Source organism: Littorina saxatilis, linkage group LG4, assembly GCF_037325665.1.
Source record: "Littorina saxatilis isolate snail1 linkage group LG4, US_GU_Lsax_2.0, whole genome shotgun sequence".
NCBI lineage: Eukaryota > Metazoa > Mollusca > Gastropoda > Littorinimorpha > Littorinidae > Littorina > Littorina saxatilis.
The window spans coordinates 49,912,879-49,920,120 of record NC_090248.1 but is presented as its reverse complement, the minus strand read 5'-3'; positions in this window follow the sequence as shown (position 1 = coordinate 49,920,120).

Below are 7,242 nucleotides of genomic sequence, written 5' to 3'. Positions count from 1 at the left end.
GATGATTGATGTAACATTTGAAATGCAAATTGTTCGAATGTTTGTTCAAACCTCAACGTAAATGTAAATATATACAATGCACACCAATTTGTCTCCGATTACCATTGCGACCCTAGCCCCCCCCCCCCCCCCCCTTCCCCCCCCCCCTTCCCCTTCGACTCACAACCAGTTTCTGCGCGAAAACAATCTTCCCTAACTCATGTGTAATGTATCTCGTGATGCAGCCGAGCTTTTCTGTAGCTACTGATAATGATCGGCTCGGTGCTCATGTGTTAATAGAAAACCGTGCGTGATGGTAATGGATGGAGCAGAAGTGGTTTTGCGTATAAGTTTGGCTGTATTGAAATTCCCGTGCTAATGAAATTGTACACGCACTTTCTATTCCGCAAATAGAGAGCTGCGATCCTTTGGCGTGGATTTTTTTGGTTATGCGATTCGTTTCATACGGCTTTTATTTTATATCTGAGTGTACCGTAAGTTGCAGCATGTTTCCCCGTTTTTTCCCCAATCCGTACGTAAACCACCTTTTACCTTACATGAAAATTAAAAATGACACGGTACATAAATTGCAGACAAAGGGTGTACTTAATAAATATTTCAGATCTTGTCAGCCGTGTTCTTGTGTGCCACTGGGCGGGGATGTAGCTCAGTCGGTAGCGCGCTGGATTTGTATCCAGTTGGCCGCTGTCAGCGTGAGTTCGTCCCCACGTTCGGCGAGAGATTTATTTCTCAGAGTCAACTTTGTGTGCAGACTCTCCTCGGTGTCCGAACACCCCCGTGTGTACACGCAAGCACAAGACCAAGTGCGCACGAAAAAGATCGTGTAATCCATGTCAGAGTTCGGTGGGTTATAGAAACACAAAAATACCCAGCATGCTTCCTCCGAAAACGGCGTATGGCTGCCTAAATGGCGGGGTAAAAAACGGTCATACACGTAAAATTCCACTCGTGCTAAAAACATGAGTGTACGTGGGAGTTTCAGCCCACGAACGCAGAAGAAGAAGAAGAAGAAGTTGTGTGCCACTCCTTCGGGAGTTGACTGCGATCTCCTGACAGTACTATTAGTATTACACAGTCTAGTCACATAGAAAGGTCATGGTATTTGCCCTCGGTACGGGTCCATCGGAATATTTAAACACGTTCAAAGAATGGAGATGTGGATCAATAAATACAAGTACAGTATCGTGAGGTTAAAGATACGAGCTCTCCTTCTCGTGCAAACCATCGTGTAAAACACCACGTATGTGTCTTGACTTTTACATGCATGGGATAAGTCAGTGTATCCTCACAATTGGACATTCCAAAAATCAACAGTTTGATTGCTTTTTATGTGGAGTGGGGGATGTTTTGCTGAATTAGTTGTGTACATTTACACAGTTGTTAGTTTGAGTTACAAAATCGATTTAGCAAAAACCCACACAAACAAAAACAATCTCTGCACAAAAAACAGCCATGCTGCTAATGTTTGATGTCCTTCCATGTCGAATGATATTCTGCACCCATGTAAACGCCAGGACAGATTCATGAAACATATTATAGCTTCAATGTTGTACTGCTGTATGTTCGCTTTATCGACTCGGCGCGACAACAAGAGTAAAGCTGAAAGATAATGTGTTGGTGATATAATATAGACCTTTTTAGTACAGTACTCCTCGGATAAGGTGACCCCCCTTGGGACCAAAAAAATTCGTGATCTTATCCGAGGGACACGTTAACCGATCCTCGGATAAGATCAATTCCAGTAGAAAAAAATGATCTTATCCGAGGAGATCAGAGTTTAGTTTGAGGCCCCATAAAAGACTTCCCGCCAATTGAAAGTCAATGACGTGATAATGGGCAGATCCAGAGAGAGACACACACTGACATACATACTGACACTGAGACCATCAGCTGCATTAGAGAGAGACAGGGAGCGAGAGAGGGAGAGAGAGAGGTAGAGAGAGAGAGAGAGAGAGAGAGAGAGAGAGAGAGAGAGAGAGAGAGAGAGAGAGAGGAGGTGAGGTAAGACAGACATACATAGAAAGAGAGGAGAGACACAGACAAACTGATAAGGCCTAAAAAATAAAATAAAAATAGGTGTGGTTACGGTAACCCGACCTACCCTATTTTTAGGGGCCGACCCTATAACTTTTTATTACATTTGTCAAAACAAAAACAAAACAAAAAAACCGAGTGCAGAAAACGCAATGAAAGCGACAGCGCTCGAGTCGCACACTTATTTCCCTGTCAAGTAGGTTTAATTTGTACACATTAGAAAAAAAAGTTAAAAAAAAAAGTGATTGCCTACCTTCCTACCCTATTTTTGGGGGCTATGTTACCTTAACCACAGCTATTTTTTGTTGTTGGCCTAATGACAGACAGAGATAAAGAGAGAAGACGGAGAGAGAGACATAGAGTTAAAAAGAGGGAGATCGAGAGAGAGAGAGAGTAGGGGGGGGGGGGGGATTGAAAGGAAGAGAGAGAGAGATTGGAGGCTGAGAAAGAGACATGATAGAAGAGAGAGAGATGGCCAGAGGGGCAAAGATAGAGAGAAAGAGGGGTCGGAGACTGAGAGTGAGAGAGAGACAGACAGACAGAAACAGAGACCATGAGAGAAGAGAGAGAGGGGGAACGAAAGCGAGAGAGAGCTTCCAAATATCTCAAATCTTCAACAATATAAAAAATATAAGATGTTTGATGGGTTGTTGACAGACCAGCTTTTTTGTCGGTCCGAGGGGGAGCATATCCGTTATCGTCTTTTTTTTCATATTTATTGACCAAGGCCGTTTCTTTCGGCCTTGGTCAATAAATATGAAACAAAAGACGATATGAAACGGCCTTGGTCAATAAATATGAAACAAAAGACGATATGACCACCAAACATCGTTTTTGTCATCATTTTGGTAGTGAGAAAATCACAATCAACCCAGGGAGCCATGCTTTGAAACACGGGTTCCGTGCTGATAACCACACGAGTCCCGGTTTGATAAGGCCAAAAAAAAATAGGTGTGGTTAAGGTAACATAGCCATAAAAATAGGGTAGGAAGGTAGGCAATCACTTCTTTTTTTTTTAACTTTTTTTTCTAATGTGTACAAATTAAAACTACTTGACAGGGAAATAAGTGTGCGACTCGAGCGCTTTCGCTTTCATTGCGTTTTCTGCACTCGGGTTTTTTTGGGTTTTTTTTGTGTGTGACAAATGTAATAAAAAGTTATAGGGTCGGCCCCTAAAAATAGGGTAGGTCGGGTTACTGTAACCACACCTATTTTTTTTTTTTTAGGCCTAACCACTGGCAATCAAAGCTGGCGTGTGAAAGCAACTTTCTGTGTTTTTGAGTTCATTAAATGTTGGGATGAATATGTCAGGTTTGAGGATGCACAGTTCTGTAGGTTCATCTCGGTATTCCACCCCCTCGGCTTTCTGTTGTAAATATTAAGCTGAGTGATCGAATGTGGAAGCTACGTTTGGTCAAAGGTCACAGAAGATTTGCGTCGTGCAGCGAAGGAAAGAATCGCGATCTTGTTTCCGACTCAGTACCTCTTTGTTTTTCATTAGACCTGTCATTCTGCTTGCTCGGCTTTGTTAGATGTTTGCATATCTTGTTGCTATTTTCTTTGCTTTTATTATTGTTTCTTATTTGTGCTTCGTTTATCGATACAACGTCTTGTGCACGGGTCAAAATGTGTGTGTCAGGGGTCGTTTTACTTGAACTTGACGTTCGTGTTTCTCCGAACCCCCTGGAGCAAATTTTTGATTAGTGCTTTTGTGAACAAGAAACAATTGACAAGTGGCTCTATCCCATCTCCCCCTTTCCCCGTCGCGATATAACCTTCGTGGTTGAAAACGACGTTAAACACCAAATAAAGAAAGAAAGTTTCTCCGAACGTCTGTGTATCGAAACACAGATACACGCACTCCATGACTCTGTAAGAAGACAAAACATATCGCTAGGTTTAATTTGTTTTTGATGAATGTATGACCTTTCATGAAGTAGTTTTGTTTTTTGTTTACTTTTGCCAGTTTGCCAGTTCGTTTTTGGAACTTTGCAAAGCAGTGTCGTGTCGTCTGTTTAGGTCTGGGGAAACACCAATGAAAAGAGCCGAAGAATCCCCGAGCGTTTCTATTGGGTTTGCTTTTGATTATCCATGTATAACCTGCTTCCTGCAACTATGGTAACCGGGGATTTATTGCCTGGGGAACATGAGATTTATTTCCCAGGTGCTTGTGAATGAAAACTCGTGAAAATGATGACGTCTTTTATTTTGGCCTAAAATTGGCACTACTCAAATATCGCTTTTGACATGCATTACAACATGAGGTCAATTCTAGCCTCATGCCTGTGCAGAAGGGGAGCGGGCACACTGCAGTTACATCTGTCATCATCCACGGGTCTCACTCTGTCAAAGTAGTTTCCGTTGGCAATTTGATTGGTTCAGCGACTTTTTTTGGCGGGAACTATTGTCCAAGTTTTATTTGCGAAAGATTTCCTCATCCTTCTCTTTGCGGGGGTAAAATAATCGGGCCAAATAATCTGATGACGTTTACATTTGTGCGTCACTTCTCTTTTGACGTCATATGGAGAAAAAAAAATGTCAAGGCCGCAAAATTGGGAGATTTTTTTCCGTTTCAGTTTCGCTTGATCTTAAGCGGTGGTCTTCTGCATTTGGAGACCAGAACGGGGGTCACCTAAAAAGAGGTGTTCCCGTATCCGAGGTCACGCTAAGCGAGGTTTTCTTAGTCATACAAAGAAGGCTTTAGGTCGGGACCAACACCCTGATTGATGTTATCAGAGGTGTGACCTTAAACGGTAGTGACGTTAACCGGGGAGTACTGTATTGAGGTCTTTTGCCCGCCATTCTGTGTCTCTTTTATCAACACTGTAATTCAGACTTTTCTGGCTCAATAGCAGACAAGACTTCAACAAAGCCTACATATATATAATCCGGTAACGCGTAGTATATCTGAAACCAATCTGCAAAGAGATCGATGTATGGACAGCATTCAGGCCGTGAGCAACCATTCATCACGACGCCAGCCAGTTCAGAACATGGACCCCCCTCGTTATGCGTGCTATTCACGTCACGCAGGATCGTCTATCCAGCAATGCCAAGCCCGCCATGCAATAGGGAAATAAAGGTCTTTGTATCTTGTTACAGTTGTGTCTATACTATATCCCTTTTTCCACTCGGCGACGGCTGTTCCAGTATAGCACAATTCGCCTCCACCAAAGAGTTGTCTGCTCGTTGTCTGTTTTGCAGGAACGGCCTCAACCGGATATTTACCTGTAAAGAATACTCCAAATCGAAAATGAAATTGGCAACAGGTCAAACATACTACCGGTTTATGTTTGGTTGTACGCGTGTACGGTTTCCTCCTGGCAAATTTGATGTAATCACTGTGTTTTAGACATGGTTTGAGTGGGTGAGGAATGAGAGTAACTGGTTATCAGGATGATTCGTTCGTGTACAGAAATACAGGTTCGAACACAATGGCTTAACCCGATCATTGCTGTTGCTTGTTAGATGTTCGGACTTGATGGATATTCGGACTTAGCGTTTGATGGTGATGCGACAGAACAGTCTGGTTTTATACCCCTACCCTAAAGACTTCAAGGACTTGGACAGTAAATTTACTGAGCTAACGGCATTATTTATCGCCTCTTATACAGCTGTGAACAGCAGCGAGTTGACAGTAAATTTACTGAGCTAACGGCATTATTTATCGCCTCTTATACAGCTGTGAACAGCAGCGAGTTGACGTCATGCTGATGCAATGACAACGGGGAATTCTACACAACTGTTACTCTCAAGAACTTTCAACTTTGAGTAGAAATGGTCTGCTTTAGAAGTGCAGATCGATATTGTCGCTGGAAATTTAGCGGACGCGCCCGTTAAACCCCACGCTGCCTCCCACAAGCGATGTCTGTCTGTGTGAGACCAATAAAAGAAGACCTCCCGTTTGGTCTGTGTGTACTGATATTGCGAAGCGCGGCCTTTGGGGACATTGAGCGCCCTCATCAGCCTTGGATCGACTTGCGCCAAATGGCAAAGAGGACTCCAATTGGCAAACTATTTCCCCAACGGGGAACTAGGCTGCCCGCAACAAGACTCCGATTGGCAAACTGTTTGCCCTTTATAGGGGACTAAGCTGCTCGCGGTCGACTTTTCATCGATCTTTTGGAAATGCTAACAACGTTTTTATTTTGTATCCCCACATACGTATGTATAATGTCTTCTGCTCTGTTGTGTGTTAGATGATGTTGTTGTTGCCGTTACGTCGATGGAAAGGGATGGGGTGGGAGATAAGAGGAGCGTTGAGACGTGACCTTTGTTTCATGTTTTCGCGTCACCGAGAGAAAAGAGTGACCTGATTAACTGCTGGATATGTTAACTTTCAAGGTAGTTCATTTGATACCTTTTATTTTCCTATTGTCTTCGTCTCCTACGTTTATCCTTCTTTCTTGCTCCCCTTATCTCTCTCTCTCTCTCTCTCTCTCTCTCTCTCTCTCTCTCTCTCTCTCTCTCTCTCTCTCTCTCTCTCTTTCTCTCTCTCTCTCTTTTCTCTTTTTTTCTCTCTCTCTCTCTCTCTCTCTCTCTCTCTCTCTCTCTCTCTCTCTTTCTCTCTCTCTCTCGCTCCCCCCCGTCCCCCTCGCGCGAAAAAAGAAGATGAGTTATGAGTGGTGTTGACGTGCCTGACGCAATAAGCTCCCGAAGCGGATAGATAAGCAGTGATTGGGCGCAAGCAGGGAAGAAGTTCTCGATACAGACCCGTCAGGTGGAGATTAATACGCTGCTAAATGTGCTTCCTGCATTGCTTCACCAATTTATTTTTGTCGTTTATCATTTTTTTCAAGAAAGGGGCGGGTGAAAAATTGCAAGGGTAATTTGGTTTTCTCAGAGGTGGATTTGGTGAAGTTTGGGTTTATATTGAGAGAATGCTTGATTCTCTTGCGGAGGAGTGAGATTCTCAAGGATACACACGAATCTTGACAGTCAGTTTACATTTTTGTTGGAGAGAGAGAGAGAGAGAGAGAGAGAGAGAGAGAGAGAGAGAGAGAGAGAGAGAGAGAGAGAGAGGAGAGGAGAGGAAGAGAACTTTGAACTTTGAACTTTATTTATTTATCGAGGGTAACAGAGTAAAAGTATACATGCTTTTTTTCGTCCGGCCCTCGCCCATTGAGGGTAACTCGATTAATAACAAGAAGAAATAGAAGTTAAGCTAGTTACAATACAATGCATATAATTAACATGTCAAACAATTAA